The following is a 23,489-nucleotide window of genomic DNA, read 5'->3' as shown; positions in this document are numbered from 1 at the left end:
AGTTAGATTTAAGTAGTTCTAAGTTCTAGGGGACTGATGACCATAGCTGTTAAGTCCCATAGTGCTCAGAGCCATTTGAACCATTTTCATTCGCACAACCAATCTACCACATAAACAAACAGCGATTGGGATTCACCCATACTGGTTTATTCCGCTCAGCCCGTACAGCTCCATCCCCTTTTCTCTGCGCGAAAGTTTGTTTCTTCATGCGACGGGGGTTCATGTGGCAGAGACTACGCACGCATTCAAAAATCAACTTACGTTTCGTTCAGAAATCAAGTTACACTACCGGTCATTAAAATTGCTACACCAAGAAGAAATGCAGATGATAAACGGGTATTCATTGGACGAACATATTATACTAGAACTAACATGTGATAACATTTTCACGCAGTTTGGGTGCATAGATCCTACGAAATCAGTAACCAGAACAACCATCTCTGACCGAAATAACGCCTTGATACGCCTGGGCATTGAGTCAAACAGAGCTTCGATGACGTGTACAGGTACAGCTGCCCATGCAGCTTCAACACGATACCACAGTTCATTAAGAGGAGCGAGTGGCGTGTTGTGACGAGTCAGATTCTGGGCCACCATCGACCATCGTTTTCAATTGGTGAAGGATCTGCAGAATGGGCTGACCAGGGCAGTGGTCGAACATTTTCTGAATCCACACAGGCCCGTACAGGACCGGAAACAGGCGGTCGTGCATTATCCTGCTGAAATGTAGGGTTTCGCAGGGATCGAATGAAGGGTAGATCCACGGGTCGTAACACATCTGAAATGTAACGTCCACTGTTCAAAGTGCCGTCAATGCGACAAGAGGTGACCGAGACGTGTAACCAAAGGCACCTCATACCATCACGCCGGGTGATACGCCAGTATGGCGACGACGAATACGCGCTTCCAATGCGCGTTCACCGCGATGTCGCCAAACACGGATGCGACCATCACGATGCTGCAAACAGAACCTGGATTCATCCGAAAAAATTACGTTTTGGCATTCATGCACCCTGGTTCGTCGTTGAGTACACAATCGCAGCCGCTCCTGTCCGTGATGGAGCGTCAAGGGTAACTACAGCCATGGTCTCCGAGCTGATTGTCCATGCTGCTGCAAACGTCGTCGAACTGTTCGTGCAGATGGTTGTTGTCTTGCAAACGTCCCCATCTGTTGACTCAGGGATCGAGACGTGGCTGCACGATCCGTTACAGCCATGCGGATAAGATGACTGTCATCTCGACTGCTAGTAATACGAGGCCGTTGGGATCCAGCACGGCTTTCCGTATTACCCTCCTGAACCCACCGATTCCATATTCTGCTAACAGTCATTGGATCTCGACCAAAGCGAGCAGCAATGTCGCGATACGATAAACCGCAATCGCGATAGGCAATCTGACCTTTATCAAAGTCGAAAACGTGATGGCACGCATTTCTGCTCCTTACACGAAGCATCACAAAAACGTTTCACCAGGTAACGCCGGTCAACTGCTGTTTGTGTATGAGAAATCGGTTGGAAACTTTCCTCATGTCAGCACGTTGTAGGCGCCAACCTTGTGTGAATGCTCTTAAAAGCTAATCATTTTCATATCACAGCATCTTCTTCCTGTCGGCTAAATTTCGCGTCTGTAGCACGTCATCTTCGTGGTGTAGCAATTTTAATGGCCAGTAGTGTAGAATCTGTTCAAAAATCAACAGGGATGCGTTTCCAAATCGTATGAGTAATGGATACACCAGCGTGTGCTGGATGATAGGTGCCCCTCTTCTCCCCTCCCCCGTTGGATCCGGGCCTGCACTGTGAAGATTCGAAACCCGCCGGCTGCTGCTGTGCCCTACTTGCGGGCGGCAGCTGCTGGTTGCAGAGCCCCACCTGATGGCCGCGTCTAGCGGCGCGCCCCGTGCTAATCCGGCGGCACTGCCCGCTCTGCCCGCCGCCGGCAGCTCGCTCAGTGGAGGCGCGCCGCGCGCTCCTGGCCGGACGGCGCGGATTAGCGCTTATTTATAGCCTAGCCGCCAGCTGCCGTGTCATCTGTCTCGCCCTGTGTTCGGCAGCCGCGGCCACCGCTGGGCCGCTCACACTGCGTTTCAGAGCCACTACTACGCTGTCTTCAGTTCTCCAACACGATGCATTCAGTTATCAGCGCTTGCTCGTCTTCAGTCGTGTCGAGACGAGTCTCTACCGCAGAACAGTTTGGTGACGCAGCGTTGGCGAGGACTGCAGTAACAGGCCGTCCCTTAACAACACAGACTTAGACGTCAACTTCCAGTGTCACGCTACATCTACAGTGAAGTGACAGAAGTCCGAGGATACCTGCTAATATCGTTTCGGACCTCCTTTGGCAGCAACTCCATGCAGCATCGACTCAACAAGTCATTAGAAGTCTCCTGCAGAAATACTGAGCTATGCTGTGCCTCTACAGCCGTCTCTAACAGCGAAAGTGTTGCGTGCACGAATTGACCTCTCCATTTCGTCCCGTAAACGTTCGATGGGATTCATGTAAGGCGATCCGGGTGGCCAGATTATTCCCTCGAACTTCCCAGAACCTTCTTCAGACCAATTCGATCACTGTGGCCCAGTAGCGTGGAGCACTGTCACCCATAACAATTCCATAGTTGTTTGGTTCAAAATGGTTCAAATGGCTCTGAGCACTATGGGACTTAACATCTGTGGTCATCAGTCCCCTAGAACTTAGAACTACTTAAACCTAACTAACCTAAGGACATCACACACATCCATGCCCGAGGCAGGATTCGAACCTGCGACCGTAGCAGTCGCGCGGTTCCGGACTGAGCGCCTAGAACCGCGAGACCACCGCGGCCGGCTAGATGTTTGGGAACATGAAGTGTACGAATGACTGCAAATGATTTCCAGGTAGCCAAACATAACAATTTCCAGTCAAATGTCGGTTCAGTTTGGCCAAAGGACGAAGTCCATTCAATGTAAACACAGCCAATATCATTATGGAGCCACCACCAACTTGGCCGGTCGATGTAGCCGAGCGGTTCTAGGCGTTACAGTATGGAACCGCGCAACCGCTACGGTCGCAGGTTCGAATCCTGCCTCGGGCATGGATGTGTGTGACGTCCTTAGGTTAGTTAGGTGTAAGTAATTCTAATTTCTAGGGGACCAATGACCTCAGAAGTTAAGTCCCATTGTGTTCAGAGCTTGCACAGTGCCTTATTGACAACTTGGGTTATGGCTCGTCGGGTCTATGCCACACACTAACTCTACCATCAGCTTTTACCAACTGAAACCGGGACTCGTCTGACAAGGCCACGGTTTTCGCCTAGGGTCCAGCCACTATGGTCAGGAGCCCAGGACAGTCGCTGTAGGCGACGTCGTGCTGTTAGCAAAGGATTCGCGTCGTCCGTAATAGGTCATTAACGCCAAATTTCGTCGCACTCTCCTAACGAAAACGCTCATCGTTCGCACCACATTGATTTCTGCGGTTATTTCACGCAGTGCTGCTTGTCTGTTAGCACCGACAACCCTACACAAATGTCGCTGCTCTCCGTTGTTTAGCGAACGCCGTCCGCCACTGCTTTTTAATACTTGAAATTAGGCACTCTCTGCACATTGTTGACGCTGTTGATCCCGGAATACTGAGTTCAAAAATGGCTCTGAGCACTATGGGACTTAACATCTGACGTGATCAGTTCCCTAGAACCTAGAACTGCTTAAACCTAACTAACCTAAGGACATCACACACATCCATGCCCGAGGCGAGATTCGATCCTGCGAGCGTAGCGGTCGCGCGGTTTCAGACTGTAGCGCCTAGAACCGCTCGGTCATAAAGGGCCGGCTACTGAATTCCATAATGATTTCTGAAATGGAATGCCCCTTGCGTCTTCCTCCTACTACCATTCCGCGTTCACAGTATTTTAATTCTCGTTGTGCGTCCATAATCACGTCGGAAACATTTTCACATGAATCACCTGAGTAGCATGACAGCTTCGCCTATGCAGTGTTCTCTTACACCTTGTGTACGCGATGCTACCGCCGTCTGTGCAAGTAATATCGCTGTCCCATGACTTTTTTGTCACCTCCGAGTAAATCTATACCCCGCAAATCACTGTGAAGCACATGAGAGAGAGAACACGCCACTGTACCAGTTATTAGGATATTTTCCTGTGCCTTTCACATATGGAACGCGGGAAGAATGATTGTGTAAATGCCTCTGTGCACGTTGCAAGTAACATGATCTTATTCTCATAACCATTATGAGAGTTATAAGTAAGGGGTTGTAGTCCATTCCTAGAATCATCATTTAAAGCCAGTTCTTGAAACTTTCTTAGAAGACTTTCTCGGGATAATCTCCGTCTCTCTTCGAGAATCTACTAGTTCAGCTCTTCCAAAATTTCTGTGTCACTCTCTCGCGGTTCGAACAAACTTGTGACCATCTGTGCTGCCCTTTCTGTATATTCAGTATCCCCTTTTAGGATTGTTGGGTAGCGGTCACACGCACCTTAGCAATATCTCCCTCACTACAGCAATATTGTAAGATGGATCGCACGAGTGATTTGCAAGCGATATCCTTTGTAGACTGACTGCATTTTCCTAATATTTTACGAAAAAATCGAAGTTTGTGTCGATATCTTCGTGGCCCCGTTTATATGGACGGGCTTGGTTTGCCGACCTACCAGTACTCAGAGCTTAGCGATGTTTCCACAGTCGTCGTGACTATTTGGCTCCTGCTAAGTACAAGGGCCGTCCGACAAGTAATGCAACACTTCTTTCTCAAGGGAGGATGGCCTGCTTCACGAGTTAAATACACCACATTGTTCCGCAATTTTTTGGCTATGAAAGCAAATATTTCAACGTACTCTTCATAACAGTCTATGGACTTACCATCTTAATGTAAGCGTTTATATGCCGTCGTAGTTGAACTCTACTGGTCTGCGTCCCAGGCAAGTTAACTTCCCCATCGCTGCTGCAGTGCTTCCAGCGCAGAGGGCCAAAGCGACGGAAATTCCTATTTCATCGCCTGTGACAGTATTTGACAAGAATAAGACACCATTAGCGTCATGACGAGTAAGCAATTCGGTACATATGTTCCTTCTTTGCTTTCTTAGTCCCTCAGTTTGACTTCGAGGAACCCACCTGACATAAGCCATCGAATACGCTAATGGGTGTATAAGTATATCATAACTACCAACTGAGATGTGAATTCGAGAATGCTGGACTGTTATTCGTCGATCACCTCGAATACGAGTGTCCGCACGTTGCAATATTGCAGGCGGCACAGTTGTGTGCTGCCAGCCTGTGCGTGGAAGTTCGGACACATTCCGCTCTGTTTGTTCTGGTGACGGCAGACAATTCGCTCAGTGAAGTAAAAGGTGCTTTTATCGCCTGCCCGGCGTTCTTAGACATTGTGTAAGCGCCTGTCAACATTTGTGGTTTTCCACCAAAATAAATACGATAACCGCTCTTTGTTGGAACGCAACCTAGTTCAAATCAAATGGTTCAGATGGCTCTAAGCACTATGGAACTTAACATCTGCCTGCCGAAGTGGTTGGTTCAAATGGCTCTGAGCACTATGGGATTTAACAGCTATGGTCATCAGTCCCCTAGAACTTAGAACTACTTAAACCTAACTAACCTAAGGACAGCACACAACACCCAGCCATCACGAGGCAGAGAAAATCCCTGACCCCGCCGGGAATCGAACCCGGGAACCCGTGCGTGGGAAGCGAGAACGCTACCGCACGACCACGAGATGCGGGCCTGCCGAAGTGGCCGAGCGGTTCTAGGCGCTACAGTTTGGAACCACGCGACCGCTACGGTCGCAGGTTCGAATCCTGCCTCGGGCATGGATGTGTGTGATGTCCTTAGGTTAGTTAGGTTTAAGTAGTTCTAAGTTCTAGAGGACTGATGACCTCAGATGTTAATTACCATAGTGCTCAGAGCCATTTGAACCATTTCAACTTAACATCTGAGGTCATTAGTCCCCTAGACTTAGAACTAATTAAACCTAACTAATCTAAGGACATCATACACATCCATGCCCGAGGCAGGATTCGAACCTGCGACCGTAGCAGCAGCGCGGTCCCGGACTGAAGCGCCTAGAACCGCTCGGCCACAGTTGCCGGCTGCAACCTAGTTGCTAAGCCAATTGTGAAGTTCAGTTACAGCGTTGCTATCTACTGGAAGTTACCGGAAATAAATGAGATGACGCAGGAGTGTTTAAGAGTGTCGCAAACAAATTACAATTTTTTAACCAAAATTGGCCGAGAAAGAACGTACGTTGCACTGCTTATTGGACGCCGCTCGTACTTAATTTCCGCCAAAAGTCATTGTGACCTGCACCGCAGCTGATCCCGTAACGGACAGCAGTTGAACGGCCAGCAGCTGCGGTGGCCACTCGGAGACTCGAGGGTCCTCCAGCGACGGCGGGGGGCGCCCGCATGCCTCCGCCACGCCGTGGGAATCGAGGAATACCGCGTGTGCGCTCGCGCGCCCGCAACTACACGCTCTGCCTGCCGGCGGAGTGGCACGCACAAACGTCTCCGCCAACCTCCGAGTAAACTGCAGTTTCGTCTCAAAACCTGCATCATGATCGGCTGCTTCTTGTTATCAAGTAGTAAAAATATGATTTCCAGTTGAAAGTTCCCTGCAACGTGTTTCGTCATTTCGAGAACTAATGCTATTTATCAGTGATTCTAAAGTAACATGAAAATCGACCACTCATCTCTGACATGAGCAGTCCAGTTGTGACTACGTGCATATACAAGTGCCTTTAATGTTTTAACTTACATTTACTGCACTGAAGATGGCTACACAGTGACAGTCGCCTAGATATGCAACAAACATCATTGTATTAAAATCCATGGAGAAGAAATAAAAACTTTGAGGTTCGTCGATGACATTGTAATTCTATCAGAGACAGCAAAGGCCTTGGAAGAGCAGTTGAACGGAATGGATAGTGCCTTGAAGGGAGGATATAAGATGAACATCAACAAAAGCAAAACGAGGATAATGGAATGTAGTCGAATTAAGTCGGGTGAAGTTGAGGGTATTAGATTAGGATACGAGACACTTAAAGTAGTAAAGGAGCTTTGCTATTTGGGGAGCAAAATAACTGATGATGGTCGAAGTAGAGAGGATATAAAATGTAGACTGGCAATGGCAAGGAAAGCGTTTCTGAGGAAGAGAAATTTGTTAACATCGAGCATAGATTTAAGTGTTAGGAAGTCGTTTCTGAAAGTATTTGTATGGAGTGTAGCCATGTATGGAAGTGAAACATGGACGATAAATAGTTTAGACAAGAAGAGAATAGAAGCTTTCGAAATGTGGTGCTACAGAAGAATGCTGAAGATTAGATGAGTAGATCACATAACTAATGAGGAGGTGTTCAATAGGACTGGGGAGAAGAGAAGTTTGTGGTACAACTTGACTAGAAGAAGGGATCGGTTGGTAGGATATGTTCTGAGGCGTCAAGGGATCACCAATTTAGTACTGGAGGGCAGCGTGGAGGGTAAAAATCGTAGAGGGAGACCAAGAGATGAATATACCAAGCAGATTCAGAAGGTACTGGGAGATGAAGAAGCTTGCACAGGATAGAGTAGCATGGAGAGCTGCATCAAACCAGTCTCAGGACTGAAGACCAAAGCCGGCCGAAGTGGCCGTGCGGTTCTAGGCGCTGCAGTCTGGAACCGCGAGACCGCTACGGTCGCAGGTTCGACTCCTGCCTCGGGCATGGATGTGTGTGATGTCCTTAGGTTAGTTAGGTTTAAGTAGTTCTAAGTTCTAGAGTACTGATGATCTCAGAAGTTGAGTCCCATAGTGCCCAGTGCCATTTTTTTGAAGACCACAACAAAAACAACAACTAAATTTGCGACTGATTGCTGTACCATTTACTACTTGAAATAAATGCGGTCGCTGGACACAACCTTTTCCCTATTTAATCAAACCTTTTAATTTCAAGTTTTAAATCAGATAAAAGATGAAAAAGTAAATATCTTTTCGTTTCATGTAATTCCAGATTAACAATTTTCGGAATTTTTCCTTTACTTGTACTGTGAAACCCTGCTTCTTGCCAAATTTCATGATTTTAGGTCAACGGCAAGTACCCTATAGGTTTTGATGGGTGAATTTGCGAGTATCAAAACATGTGAATGAACAGCCGTCTCTTTTGATTGCAATGACTTAGCAGCTTACATTTTTTACGCCACCAAGCGACCGTAGGTCTTAGTGTGCGACATAAATTTGAACTTGATACGTCTAAATGCCCCTGAGAAGAAGGCTTCTTAACAGTCGGACAGACAGACGGACAAAAAAGCGATGCTATACGGGGCTCCTTTTTTACCGGTTGAGGTGCAGAATCCTAAGAAGAAAAGAATATGATGTCATTAATCAGCTGTTTCATGTGGTCCTGAGTAGGCCAAATTCAAATAATACCAATAAGACTGGCTGTCTGCGGCGTCTGTAATGGCAGTGTTTGAGATAACCATAACTCTGACTGGCCGAGCGGTTCTAGGCTCCGGAACCGCGCTGCTGCTACGGTCGCAGGTTCGAATCCTGCCTCGGTCGTGGATGTGTGTGAGGTCCTTAGGTTGGTTAGGTTTAAGTAGTTCTAAGTCTAGAGGACTGATGACCTCCGATATTAAGTTTCATAGTGCTTAGAGCCATTTGAACCATAACTTTGGCGTGATAAATCTTTCATTGTACTTCGACTTTTGGTGTGTGATGTAGTGCGAAATGCAAGGTGTAACTGTCCTGGATGTCAATTTCTGTTTTTTAGTATGGTTACTACAGTCATGTGCCCCAAAGAAATGCTTGTTCAAAATTTTGATACACCAAGCACTGTACAGAGCTAATTAATTATCTAAACAATGCAATAACAATAATTCACTGATTACTCTTGAGCTGTATGGCACTATAGATATGCAGACATATGTAGTAAGTCCAAAACTGGTTGGTTGGTTGTTTGGGGAAGGAGACCAGACAGCGTGGTCATCGGTCTCATCGGATTAAGGAAGGATGGGGAAGGCCGTGCCCTTTCAGAGGAACCATCCCGGCATTTGCCTGGAGTGATTTAGGGAAATCACGGAAAACCTAAATCAGGATGGCCGGACGCGGGATTGAACCGTCGTCCTCCCGAATGCGAGTCCAGTGTCTAACCACTGCGCCACCTCGCTCGGTGTAAGTCCAAAATACTCCTAAGAAATATTATCCCTTTGAACTAGAAAACAAGTCCTGTACACTTACGTCCGGAAAGAAATACTCGTTCAGCTGTGTGCTACTTTGCCTGTGTAGGTAAGGATCAGTACTCAGTGGTACTGTTGTTTAGCCAACGGCATCAGTTGATAGGCGCGAGTCTTGTACGCAGAACAACATTCTCAGTAACTCATTTAATCTGGGGAAAGAAGCTCAGCAGGGTGCGCAGGTGTCTTGCAGATACGAGATAGTCCGCAACGAGGAAAAGTGATTGCGGCAGAATCTGCGTAGTTCACACGACAGATAAAGAGAAGCGAGTATTGCGACGAATAATTGTCCCTGAAAGACGTGCGCGTAGAAATGAAGCTGCTGAAGGCATAAACCACTCTCTTGCGTGGTCAGTTCTGTACTAGCAGTTACTCTGACCACATCACTTAAAACATGCGCAAGCCATCGGGGTACAAGATCATCATACCATATTACAATTCTGCCAGGGGATTGTAAGACAGAGCGCTGAGGTACTTGGCTTTCTATTTGCGGACGAGACGGGATTCACACACAGTGGGACGCACAGTAAGGACGTGTGGGCAAACCCAAATCCTCGAGTGATCAAGGAAGTAAAGCACAAATTTAAATATCACTGTATGGGCTGGAATCTTGGGCGATAGAATCTTTACTAGACAAATTAACACGTACCGTTTAACACCAAATTCTGAAAAACGAATTATCGACATTACTGGAAATCGTCACCCATCATATACACAGCGGATATGATTTACAAATAATTTCTACGCCTCGTATCACAGTAATTGATACGAATTATTAATGGGCGATGGGCTGGTTGAGCAATGGCATAGCTATCAGCATGGTCTCCTTGCACGCCAGACCTCAATTCCTTAGATTTATGACCATGGGAACACTTGGAGGCATTGGAGTACTCCACAGCCATCGAAAATATGTACAATACACATTGCAGGAACTTGTACGCAATGCAAATGACGCAATTTCCGGGGAGAGTCACCTGTGGTCTAATTCTTTCAGGAGAACTGAATTGCTAATCACACTGAACACTTCATTTTGTACCAAATGGCAGGTGGCTAGTATAGCACGGAACAGACCATATCTGAAGTATTTGTTTTCGGACGAATGTTTGTAGGACATTTTTTTTCTAGTTCGAGCAGTGTTACTATCTTCTGTAGGAATGTAGTACATCTTTTCAATACCCATATACATGAAAGATCTATTGTGGCAAATACGATTTATGAAACGACTGAAGCGTCACAGCGCATTCTTTTCACAATACGGTGACACCACCATCGTACGGCACTTTCAGCTTTGGACGACGGTGCTGAGTAACATATCTTTGTCAGTGACAACGGTCACCAGAAGCGGGTATGGATGCGTCACGAAATCCTTATACCTGTTGCCAGGCGTCTCAGGTAAGCACACGTTGCTACTGAAGAAGATGAACCGAGGACGGCTGGAATTATTTTGTCTACCTGCCAGGCAGTTCTAAGAATAACGTTCAGTGACAAAGCCATTTTCACTCGTGACGTCGCTATGCACATTCCTAACTAATGTCGAAGCTATTGTGAAAGTCCACACAGACGTGCAGAAACGTCTGCAACACAGCTTCTCCGTAAATAAGGTGTCTGATCCTAAGTCAGTTTATGGAGTCTTTCTTGCTCTCTAATTTTCTGGAAACGTGAACATCTGCAATTATTAAAAAAGAAAAGAAGAAAAATTCCATCCATCATGAGGGAATTTACCATTCATAGAAACGCGGCGTACTGATCCTCTTTGGGCACAGGAGAATGTTACAAGCGAAATCTATATGCAAACCGTAGAAAGACGAATTGACATTACTACATCCACGAAAAATGAACTAATGTACTTTTGCGAAGTGAAATGCTGTATCAGTTGAAGTCGATACCAGAAGATTAAAACTTTAAAATTACCCTATCCATTTTAATTAACAAATGATCCCCTAAATCATCAGCGGACACTTGATCGCTTTGGGCTATTTCTTTCGCGCGTAATAATCATTACACATGTGCAATAGCAATCTAATACAAGGATCCCAAGACGCTAGAGAGCTGTGATTTTGCATAGCAGTTGGTGATAAGTTATTCCACTATCGGAAACAGTTACGGCACAGGAAAAAATTTCAGATACATCAAAAATTTGATTTAATGGGAAGACACTTAGTAAATATAAATACAACAACAAAACGTATCGGTGAGAGAGAGAGAGAGAGAGAGAGAGAGAGAGAGAGAGAGAGAGAGAGTGAGAGAGACAACAAGTGTGCAAATAGATACACGAGTTTCTTGACAACAGGTGGAACGGAGTCTTTGAGAAGGACACGCCTCATTTCCTTGGTTGTCCTCCTTTAATCCAAGATCGACGACGGGACGTTAAACCCTAATCCTCTTTCTTCCTTCTCTTTAACACAGTAACAACGATATAGAACTCAGGCAGAACAAAAAAAATCAAGTTGCAATGTATTTCAGTAACGTCTCTGATGCGCTGCGCGTTGTGTAACATCTCAGTGAGATCGTAGACTGTGCTGAGGGCTGCGTCTTTAGATCAGGCTCTATTGGGAAACACAATTCATAAAGAATAGACTGTACTGAAACTCTAAAACTAAAAGAATTTCATTTGGTTATACTCTTTTTGACGTAATCCAGAGTCAAACGTTTCTTTTGAGTCGTTAATCTTCTGACTGCTTTGACAGAGCCCGCCACGAATTCCTCTGCTGTATCTTCATCTTTGTCTTCACCTATGAGTAATGGCTCAAATGGCTCTGAGCACTATGGGACTCAACATCTTAGGTCATAAGTCCCCTAGAACTTAGAACTACTTAAACCTAACTAACCTAAGGACATCACACATACCCATGCCCGAGGCAGGATTCGAACCTGCGACCGTAGCAGTCCCGCGGTTCCGGACTGCAGCGCCAGAACCGCACGGCCACCGCGGCCGGCCACCTGTGAGTAGGATGTGCAGCGAACATCCTCAGTGATTTGTTGCATGTATTCCAATCGCTGTCCTCCTGTACAGTTTTTACTCTCTACGCTCCATCTAGTATCATCAAAGCTTTTCTCTGGTGTCTTAACACATGTCCTATTATCCTGTCCCTTCTTCTCCTTGTTTTCTATATGTTTCTCTCTTCACCGATTCTGCGGGGCACCTCCTCGTTCCTTACCTTATCAGTCCTCTTACCTTAAGACTTTCTGCTGTAGCACTACACGCGTTTCGATTCTATTCTTTGCCGGTTTTTCCACAGTTTATAAATCATTGCCATACAATGCTGCACTCCAAACGCATATGCTCAGAAATTTATACCTCAAATTAAGGCCTACGATTGATACTATTATTCTGTTTTCAAGGTAGCAGAATTCCTTAACTTTCTTCGTGGGCTACTCATCACTTTCCCCTTTTTTTCAGTTTACAGTCAGTTCATATTCTGGACTCATTAGACTGTTAATTGCATCCAACTGGTTCTGTAATTATTCTTCATTTTCACTGAGAATAACAGTGACGTCAGCGAATCTTCTTCATTGATCCATTATGGATCGTGGGACGACGGCTGGCATGAACTTCTTGATGCAATAATTTACCAACAGCCGTATGTGTTGTAGAAATTTATTTTATTTTATAAACTTCTATGTGCTACCAGTTTCTGCATTATTTTGATGCCATCTTCAGCCCCCCCTCCCCCCCGTCATAGCCGTGTATAGCGATTTTACGACTATGACGAGTGGTGCCTGAAGATGGCATCAATATAATGCCGAAACTGGTAGCACATAGAAGTTCATAAAATAAAATAAATTTCTACAATACATACGGTTCTTGGTAAATTATTGCATCAAGAAGTCAGCTAACCTTATCCCTGACGAAATTCTTTCACCCTGACTTTAATCGCATCCTTAAAGTTTTCTGAGCACAAGATAAAAACTACAACTGGATCTGGTGGTTTCGCGGTTAATTAACTACAACAATCACAAATATCTCAAAACATTGTTAAAATCAATTTTTAAAATTGACTGCACTTGCTTTCTTCTGCAGTGAGTGCATTGTAATATCATCATTAGACAACGGAGTTGCGTACTGGAAGATACCTTTATTCGAATTTAAGTCTTGGTAGACAAACTGTCATTGCGAATAATTATACCTGATGATAAGTACAAGTATGACTAGTACTGCAGAAATAACTGAACTACTCATCGGTAACTGGTTCAATGTCATTTGTTGTAAGTCTTAAATATCTGAAATAGAGGGCACTTCTCACTGAATCTATGAAGCAAATCCAGGCTGTGCTTTGTGTTGCGGAGTCATCAGCGGCCGCAAAGCCAAAGCTGCATCTGGAAGGAAGGCCAGCGCTGGTCCACAGTGCACCCTGTGCGATTAGGACCACGCTAACTACCAAGGCACACGTGGGTTGAGGGTGGCGGCGTAGGAACTGTGTTTCTACGACTGACTTCAGACCTCGAGCAACTGGCTGCAACGAGGCAACATAGCGTCTAACGTTCTGCAGAGTGAGGCATTTAACAACGACAGCGTTCCCCACTGCATATCCGTTATCCCCTCAACTAACTTATCACTAACCGCCATTCGTCTCGTACACTGCCCAGCAAGGTTTGGATCGGACGAGCAGTATCACCCGAAACAGAAGTAAAATTTTTGAATGCATCCTTTAACCTGCGATAATGGAAATAATATCAGTTCTGACAAACTGAATATACTGTCGATACAACAGCAGTGGGGAAACATCTTTCAGCGAATATAGAAGCAATTACGAGTTTTAATGATCACGTCTAAAAAAAAAATAAAGTTACCTAATTTTTATAGTACCTCTGGAAGTGGTATACGGTAACTTAGCATGGGCATATCAATGTGTACTAGGACTAAAGACGTGCACCCGCAAGGAAACAGAAGTTAATGACGCGTTTACTTTTTTGCAGAGACGATTAAAACGTTACGACTTCTACTCGTTATAGATGGTGGTTATCGATGAAAGCCGATTTTCGTTTATATTTTTTCCATGCCAGTTTAAATCGACTTAAAACCGCTCTAAACCGGCCGGAGTGGCCGAGCGGTTCTAAGCGCTACAGTCTGGAACCCCGCGACCGCAACGGTCGCAGGTTCGAATCCTGCCTCGGGCATGGATGTGTGATGTCCTTAGGTTAGTTAGGTTTAAGTAGTTGTAAGTTATAGGGGACTGATGATCTCAGATGTTAAGTCCCGTAGCGCTCAGAGCCATTTGAACCATTTTTTAAACCGCTCTAAATAACCGGTTTCTCAAATAATAGGAATAACAAATCAAAAATCGGTTATTTCCTGTATTATACGTAGAAAGATCGAAAACAATTGACACTCAGTTTCAAGATACATCGAATCAAATTAATAAATTAAATAAGCAAATAAAAGCAAACGTAGTCCATCCATCGTTCTCTGCTTTTCTCGAAAAGTAATAACTGAATGAACACTACAAAAAAAATCACCAATATTCTCTTACTGATCCTAATTATATGAAACTCGGCTCAAAAATCGTGTTGTAATGTGAGATCATAACGCTACTTGGGCATTGCGAACAGTCAGTGCTAAAGGGTGAAAAATGTGGTTGAAGAACATTGCTCTTAGTGTTAATTTGTCCGTTTTCAAGGGCTACAAGCAGATAAAGGCATATTATGGAGACACAGGCAACAGATCAGCTACTTTTTTTAAAGCTTTTGACACTGTTGAGTGTCAATTCTGAAGGTGGCAGGGGTAAACTACAGGGAGCGAAAGGCTATTTACAATTTGTACAGAAACCAGATGGCAGTTATAAGAGTCGAGGGGCATGAAAGGGAACCAGTGGTTGGGAAGGGAGTGAGACAGGATTGTAGCCTCGCTTACTCAATCTGTATATCGAGCAAGCAGTAAAGGAAAAAAAAGAAAATTTGGAGTAGGTATCAAAACCCATGGAGAAGAAATAAAAACTTTGAGGTTCGCCGATGACATTGTAATTCTGTCAGAGACACCAAAGGACCTGGAAGAGCAGCTGAACGGAATGGACAGCGTCTTGAAAGGAGGATATAAGGTGAACATCAACAAAAGCAAAACGAGGATAATGGAATGCAGTCGAATTAAATTGGGTGATGCTGAGGGATTTAGAATACGAAATGAGACACTTAAAGTAGTAAACAAGTTTTGCTATTTGGGGAGCAAAATAACTGATGATGGTCGAAGTAGAGAGGATATAAAATGTAGACTTGCAATGGCAAGGAAAATGTTTCTGAGGAAGAGAAATTTTTTAACATCGAGTATAGATTTAAGTGTCAGGAAGTCGTTTCTGAAAGTATTTGTATGGAGTGTAGCCATGTATGGAAGTGAAACATGGACGATAAATAGTTTAGACAAGAAGAGAATAGAAGCTTTCGAAATGTGGTGTTACAGAAGAATGCTGAAGATTAGATGGGTAGATCACATAACTAATGAGGAGGTATTGAATAGAATTGGAAAGAAGAGAAATTTGTGGCACAACTTGACTAGAAGAAGGGATCAGCTGGTAGGGTATATTCTGAGGCATCAAGGGATCACCAATTTAGTATTGGAGGGCAGCTTGGAGGGTAAAAATCGTTCGGGGAAACCAAGGGATGAGTACACTAAACAGATTCATAAGGATGTAGGTTGCAGTAGGTACTGGGAGATGAAGAAGCTTGCACAGGATAGAGTAGCATGGAGAGCTGCATCAAACCAGTCTCTGGACTGAAGACAACTACAACAACAACAACTGTAAATTACTTGTTTTTAAATTACTACTGTTACCATAATTTTCTTCGTCTTTTACTATTTCACAGAAACGGCTGACAAATCTTTAATATTTTAAAGCAAGTGAACCATTGTACTTCATTGCTACGTCACTTCGTAAAAAATATTTCCAGCATTATGCCGTGTGTTCGTTGCTCGTTTCTGTCAGCATCGTTATTAAAATACGACTGCTTGCTTTTCTTATTTTTCATAATAACGCAATATGTGGACACAATGCAAATTTAACGAATTAAAATTACTCCTTTTTAAAGAAATATTTATTCAAAAACGAACAATTTTAGCACTGCTACTATGAATAATCTTTACTCCAGTATTAGCAAAAAATAAGAAAACAGTTATAACTGGGACCAAAGAAATACCGGTATCGGTTTTATCCAGTTGGTTGTTACCATCCCCACTTCTCGTACATGATTTGGGTAAAAATGGAAGAACCATCCAAGCTCTTTTTCCAATTGCCGATGGCGACAGCTGCTGCCAGAAATGGTCACCAGCGTGGCGCCTGGAGCGTTTTCCTCCAAACCCGCTGGCACGCTCAGTCAACGCGTGAGGCGCGCCGCGCGCTGCGTATGCACGACGGCGCCCGCAGCCTTTGTTATCAGAAGACACGGCTGCGCGCCAGCAGGTTGGGCGCCCCTCGCACGCAGCGCGTGGCTCCGGAGAGTCCGCCAGGGAAACAGAAATACGAGGCCTCCTCGATCAAGAATAAGTAATATTCCCCTTTCGTGTTCCTGGGCCCGTCCGCGCTTCTCCACGTAGCCGTGAGCAAGAATGATGGCTGCTGCTTCCTCCATGCGTTCATTACAATGCCGTCCGGTATCTGCCCTGTGCATGACAAAACGATTGTGTCGGCTTTCTTGTCCTCCCAGGGTGATCAATAGTCATTTTAAGAGGGCTATTACAACAGAAGGTATGCGTCTCCCAGCATATCAAGACTGCTCAAAAGGTGGAACCTGTTGTATTATTCACACATTATCTCTCTAAATTGAGATCTAGGAATGTACTCTTAGAGACATTGCATAACAAGTGGTATATGCTAACAATATTAGCAAATGCTAGAGCCATGAAAAAGCTTTGCTAATTGTATTCATACAGCCATTATGTATAGCCGATTACGTACTAAATTTACACACTTCTGTTTTTAACGACCTACTAATCTTGTTTAGTCCGCGTTCCTTAGGCAGTATCAGCCTGGCGGGGTGGCCGCGCGGTTCTAGGCACTACAGTCTGGAACCGCGAGACCGCTACGGCCGCAGATTCGAATCCTGCCTCGGACATGGATGTGTGTGATGTCCTTAGGTTAGTTAGGTTTAAGTAGTTCTAAGTTCTAGGGGGCTGATGACCTCAGAAGTTAAGCCCCATAGTCCTCAGAGCCATTTGAACCATTTAGGCAGTATCAGGTAACGCACTGATGTAACGTGGAACTGCCTCTTCTTTCGAAGAAGTGTGCTGCCCATCTGTCTCTTATGTGGCCTTAGGAAACTAACAGGGACCAAGGGACATGAGGCGTAAAGAGAGACTGAGACACCACGCACACTTGTTCTACGATCAAAAAGGAGACAGTTCTCTTTACTTATGTTTGATTAGTTGGAGTGCATTTACATAACTTTTCTTTGACATTTGATACTTCTTAGTCCAATAAGAAATAACTTCATGGCATACATTGGCGGAACTGTTTACTTTGCGGTGGCTATCCAGAAGTATCAACAGCAATTTGTGAGCCCAACAATGAAATCCCCGCAGTTGTGACCCCCCTTACACAATTGTTGTAACACACTGTCTAGGTGGGACCATATATCTGTAAGGTTGGATGACGAATGATTTGGTCCTCTGTAACACCATACAGGAAGTACCACAAGCTACACATCGAACAACCTTCTCGCCATATCTCTGGTTTTTGCGAACGTCGTATGAGCTTGTCTACCAGCTCCCTGATCGCCAGAACAGCGTTGCGTTTTTGTAAGTGAAGCGTACTGTCAAGAATAAGGGAAGTATGTGGTAACAGATATTTTCGAAAGACCGATGAGATGCTTGTGTGACTACGTTATCACTACGTTATCAAAACACAATCAAAAACTTGAAGCCAGTGGTGCAATCCGATTTGTAATGCACAATGATGTCAAAATATCTTCGAAACGAAGAGAGATTCTAACAACACGTACGTGACGTACGGCAAACAATTGTTATTAAGTCATCTATTCAAAAACGAATTTAAATACAGAAAAACATCGATGAGATGGTTTTCCTCAATTTACAGTGTTCGCACTCGTCATTGTAATGTTTGTATTAAGAGTAACCAAATAACTGAAATTTATTTACGTTTGCAACTAGCACTTGGTGTCCAGGATAAAACTCTGGACGTTGCAGTTCTGACCAGTAGATACAACCAGGCATACGGCGCTCACATTTGGCATAATGCCAGAAATACACAAAAAATTGAGACATTCAGCGTATTAATCTATGAGCCATATTTATCGAAAGATCTGTACTCTAGGTTTAGGATTACCAAGGAACGAAAAAGTGAAGATAAATATCAGAAAGGAGAACACCAACTTGCTTAATACGTTGGTTGGAGGAACTAAACGTATGCAGTAAAAGGTATATGCAGCCCAGGAAAGAAGATCGCACAAGTTGAGTGGATCAAAGGCGACATCTGAATTACAAAAAGAAAGTGAATAAAGCTTTTGAAATCAAGGAGTACTTACTGTATATAGTAACGTATAACTACGGGAGGAGTCTGAAACTGTGTCGTCCATTTGCAGAAATCAAAAGTAAGCCTTCGGAAAACTCGAGCAAAAATTGAGAGCTTCTGAAATGTAGGGCTTCAGAAGATTGCGAAAAGGGTAGATAGATAAAGCAGAAAATGTAATTGCATTAAAAAGAGCAGGCGAAGAATGACTTGTACGAAAAAACCTAATCTTAAGTCGGTAACATTGACAGGACATCGGATTTGACATCCGAGAATGATTATCTTTGTATTCTAAGGGTCACTTCATGGGGTGAAATTCGTGTTATAGACGAAGATTACCGATTATAGGTTGAAGATGTTTATGTATGTCACTTTATGGAGCATCAAATTACACTACACATACCCCTCATGAATTAAAAAAAATGAGAATTACGTACGGCATGGACACAGCTTCCAGGCTAAGAACCTTTACAAAAGACTTTTTCTTCACGAAAATGCCAAGACCTGACGACTATCTGATATATACTCGCCTCATGTGTGAACGAAAGATAGTAGGCCATCAGTATGATATCCTCACTGCACTTACCACTGCGAAGATCCCCTCCGCTAGTCCACTGCATCCGATTTGTTTTTGTTTTCGGTGTCCAGCGCGGTTAGACTCCCGCTGTTAGACAACACACGACGAAAAAAGCGCGAAACTCGATATGTACGCGAGACAAAACGGCTTATACAAGAGCCAGTCATATCCGCTTCACGCCGTGAAAGGCGCTTTACGCTAGCTACGGCGAACGATGTTTATGACCCGATAAAAGGAAGCAATGGCTATTCCGAGAATGGAGGGGAGGGGCGTTTCTATAATGCCTAAAGGGCATAAAACACAAGGATTTATTTGAGCAGTACATTGACTTCTGGCAGCGACTCTCCTCAGAAAACGAGGCACGTCTCTTCACTGCTGTTTCAGAATTTGATTGCCACATCTTCTGTGAATCGTTGATACTGTACAAGCTTCCATACCGTAACAAACATCCATCATCGGCTCAACAGTTGTACACCTTGTCAGCTCCTTCCGCCAGCCGTTACTATCGTCTATAGAAATCGACCCTTTGGTATGACTCCCACTTTCTCGCATGCTCTGAGAAACTGGAGGTATTGCCTAATACAGGACGATCACATGACTATTCAACTTCCGCAGCAGTGTTTTTCTTTTAGCTTGGTGTTAGTTTCTTGTGGTTTTTTCGTAATCTTAAAGGCATATAGAATTATTTAACTAGTCCTGACGTAACGCTGTATGTAGCTAAGAGAAGATTTCACGGTTCCAACATCGTATGAATTATAATCTCCTCTTGCAGCATTTTAAGGATCAACGTATACCAAAATGATGTAGCTGTGTCAAAAGGTCTGTCACGATCTGCACTGATATGCAACATTAAAATTGAAATACCAGTTTTCCCCTGTTAATTATAAGTTTGATAGACGCTTTGGATGAACTGTACCTTCTTCGCATTCTACAAAACTCATTCTCGTTATGTCTAAGGCTGCATGGTGCGCTGGACAAAAGGTATAAAAAAATTAGTCGTGTATAGTTAGATAGCTTAAGGTGTTTGGCCGGCTGGAGTGGCCGAGCGGTTCTAGGCGCTACAGTCTGGAATCGGGCGACCACTACGGTCGCAGGTTTGAATCCTGCCTCGGGCATGGATGTGTGTAATGTCCTTAGGCTAGTTAGGTTTAAGTAGTTCTAAGTTCTAGGGGACTGATGACCTCAGAAGTTAAGTCCCATAGCGCTCAGAGCCATTTGAACCATTAAGGTGTTTGCTGATAATAAAAGTGAGTTGGAGCACGTCCTCCATAGCAACCATAAATCTCTCTTCTAGTACGTAGAAAGTCGAACTCGACGGATCCAATGCTGACTGTGCTGTCAGAAGTGTATGCCACTTGAATGTTACCTGAAATTTTTGGCAAGAGCTATTTCTTAGATCACAGACACTCTCAAAAATGGCACTGTTCGGTCAGAAGAATGAAGACCTTTTTAAAAAAATCTCCATTTTCTCAAAAGCGTGATCTTTTTCATTTTTCTTGTTTATTTATCCACATATTTTCAAGCACCTAGATGTCTTCTCCTGTTCCTAGCAAACAGAATATAGGACGTCATTTTTTTTTAAGGGGGAGAAATTTTCAGACGGCAAGGTAACGTCGGGCATACGCCAAGGGAATGTTGTAAAAAAATTCGTGTTCAAAATATGTATAAATAGCATTGTGGATAACGTCGGAAGCTCCATGAGGATGCTAGCTGATGATGGTGTTACATACAGAGACACCGCAACGCTAAGGAACTGCAGCGAAATGCAACAACACCTGCAGAAGGTCGACACTTGGTGTAGCATTGGCTGCTTTGAGGGATAAGGGATTAAACAGCAGTATCATCAGTCACTCACTCAAGAGAGAACCGGTTTGGAGTTGGTGACGTCAGCCAGAAATTTGATGCAGTTGTTATACGGTGTAAAACACAGGCATAGAAAGCAATCTTGATGCCAGAGATGAGAAATAACGTAAAGAGAGGTAAAAGTACATGAGTCAGGACGGTATTCACGTCATAATAAAGACGAGCGCTACTCCAGCGTGTTTGCGTAGGATCTGGCACTTGAACTCCAGAGTGAATCAGTGTAGAATACTGCGCGTAAACAGATGAAAAACCATTATTAGACGATTGGCGGATAATCACTGACAGCAGGCAGATCCTTTAAATATCTTAGAGTTAGCGTGAAATATAAGAGTCTTCAAGAAAGGTAGCCCAGCGGCGCAAGACGTAGCTTACAAAACCACTGTTCTTGAATATCGCTCTGCAGTATGGGTCCAGTACCAGGAAGGACTGAAAGAGGAAAAAGAGATGATCCACAGAAGAGCCGTGAGTTTCGTTACAGGTTCGGTTAGCAAGCACGAACGCGTAACGGAAATGCTCTTCCAACTCCAATGGCAGGCGTCAGAGGAGAGGTGTTGTACATGACGTTTGCTTTACTGTAAAACTTCCGCGAGACTATGTTCCTAGGAGAGCGTATTGCTTCGTCCTCCGTACAGATCACGAAAAGACTGTGAAATTGGAGAGTCGACCTCTCACGGAGGCTTACCAATAACCCACCGCGGACCATTAGCGACTGGTTCAGGAAAAAAGGGTGAGGAAGGGGTGGGGGGAGGAGTGACAGTTGTTCACAGAGTACTCTGCCTACATCTCTTAAGGTTGTTTGAGGAGTATAAATGTAGATATAGAGGAAAGTTACTGAAGATTAATGTAACGCTGTGTGCTGCAAAGTTGGGAACGACAGTTATAAAGCAACACTGGCAGGAGATGTTACGACTTGTTACATTTACATACAAGTTATTGCTCTGCTATTAACAATAAAGTGCCTGGCAGAGGGTTCAATGAACCACCTTCAAGCTGTCTCTCTGTCGTTCCACTCTCGAACGGCACGCTGGAAAGACGAGGACTTTTCTGTGCGAGCCCTGATTTATCTTATTTTATCGTCGTGATCATTTCTCCCTATGTAGGTGGGTGCCAACAGAATGTTTTCGCAATCGGAGGAGAAAACTGGTGATTGAAATTTATGTGAAGATCCCCTCGCAACGAAAAATGCCTTTGTTTTAATGATTTACACTCCAGTTCACGTATCAGGTCTGTGACACTATCTCCCCTATTTCGCAATAATACAAAACGAGCAGCCCTTCTTTGTACTTTTTTCGATGTCATCCGTCAGTCCCACCTGCTGCGGATTCCATACCGCACAGCAATACTCCAGAATATGGCGGACAAGCGTGGTGTAAGCAGTCTCTGTAGTAGACCTGTTGCACTTTCTAAGTGTTCTGCCAATGAATCGCAGTCTTTGGTATGCTATACCCACAATATTATCTATGTGATCGTTCCAATTCAGGTTATTTGTAATTGTAATCCCTAAGTATTTAGCTGAATTTACAGTCTTCAGATTTATGTGACTTACCGCGTAATCGAAATTTAGCGGATTTCTTTTAGTACTCATGTGAATAATTTCGCACTTTTCTTTATTCAGGGTCAATTGCCACTTTTCGCACCATACAGATATCTTACCTAAATCATTTTTGCAAGTCGTTTTGATGATCTGATGACTTTACAAGACGGTAAATGACAGCATCATCTGCAAAGAATCCAAGACGGCTACTCAGATTGTCTCCTATATCGTTAATATAGATCAGGAAAAATAGAGGGCCTTTAGCACTTCGTTGGGGAACGCCGGATATTACTTCTGTTTTACTCGATCACTTTCCGTCTATCACTACGGACTGTGACCTTTCTGACACGAAATCATGGATTCAGTCGCACAACTGTGGCTGAACACTTCCTGTTTCCTTAAATAACGTAACTATCTGGCGAACGGTCCGGACACTTGGATGATGTCGTCCAGGATACCGAGCAGCATACGTAGCACACGCCCGTTGGGGACTTTGATCACAATAGCCATACATCAACACGATATCGACCTTTTCCGCAATTGGTAAACGGTCAATTTTAACACGGATTGCAAATACCGTCCACACTGGCGGAATGTTACGTGCTACCACGTACTTATACGTTTGTGACTATTACAGCGCCATCTATCACAAAGCGAAGAAAGTGCTCCAACTAACACATTCATATTTCTTTACGTACTACACGAATATGTAATAAAAATGGGGGTTCCTATTTAAAAACAACGCCGTTGATATCCGTTTGACTTATGGCAGCGCCATCTAGCGGGCCAACCATAGCGCCATCTGGTTTCCCCCTTCAAGTTAGACGAGTTTCGTTCTCTGTAGTTTTTTCGTTTGATGCT

The 23,489-nt window shown here is 44.2% G+C and overlaps 1 protein-coding gene across 1 annotated transcript in view; it reads right to left on the bottom strand.

The window, feature by feature from the left end:
• LOC126124646 (zinc finger homeobox protein 4) overlaps positions 1 to 23,489 on the bottom strand; it is a gene marked incomplete at its 5' end in the record, with an annotated part of 330,802 nt that overhangs the window by 218,338 nt on the left and 88,975 nt on the right. The window lies entirely within an intron of this gene.

The sequence above is a fragment of the Schistocerca cancellata genome, chromosome 1 (assembly GCF_023864275.1).
Source record: "Schistocerca cancellata isolate TAMUIC-IGC-003103 chromosome 1, iqSchCanc2.1, whole genome shotgun sequence".
NCBI lineage: Eukaryota > Metazoa > Arthropoda > Insecta > Orthoptera > Acrididae > Schistocerca > Schistocerca cancellata.
The sequence above is the reverse complement of the archived record's forward strand: the minus strand, read 5'-3'. Positions and strand labels throughout refer to the sequence as shown.